Below are 713 nucleotides of genomic sequence, written 5' to 3' on the forward strand. Positions count from 1 at the left end.
TCTCCGCCACTTCACCAGATATTGAGTTTGACCCTGGTGACGACGTCGTTCAACAAGACGCTCCACGTGATGGCGGACTTCACCGTTCTCAGCGAGAAGAGTCGGTGGCGGGCGGGGACGACCGGGTTGACCGCCGTCCGGTGACTCGTGATGCTCTTCGAGCCTTTGAAAACGAGGTCCTTCGTGACCAGAGCTCCGCTGGCGTCATGCTGAAGTAGCATATCGCTGTGCGGACGATCTAGACGATTTGAAGCATGTCGTGCGCCGGCTGCCTCACCTTGCGGACTACCGCGCTCTGTCGAAACGACTCCCAGCCGTGGAGCAGGCAAATGCGTCGCTGCATGCGACGGTGGAGCGCTTGGCGCCATTAAAAATGGAGTTTGTTGCACTCCGTGCTCAGAACCAGTTGCTGTAACAACTTCTGGGTGGCCGAGGGCCCATGGGATCCGCTCCGGCGCGAAAGCTTCCGCGTTCACTTGCGCCGGATCCAGGTATGTCTTGAGCAAGCCCACTAAGACTCCAGGTGGGTGCACATCCGTTTTGGGAGGCTCAGCGTATATGCATGGCCCCGCTTGGCTACATCCTCAAACGGTTCGATAAACCGTGGACGAGGCTTCGTCCGGAAGACAGCAGAGGCTGCATGTGTAGGCAGGTTCTTTCAGCCATCGTATCGCGAACGTGTCGTAGGACACTCAGTCTGGTAGACAAGAAGT

This window comes from Plasmopara halstedii (assembly GCF_900000015.1).
Source record: "Plasmopara halstedii genome assembly, contig: Scaffold_322, whole genome shotgun sequence".
Taxonomy (NCBI): Eukaryota; Oomycota; class Peronosporomycetes; order Peronosporales; family Peronosporaceae; genus Plasmopara; species Plasmopara halstedii.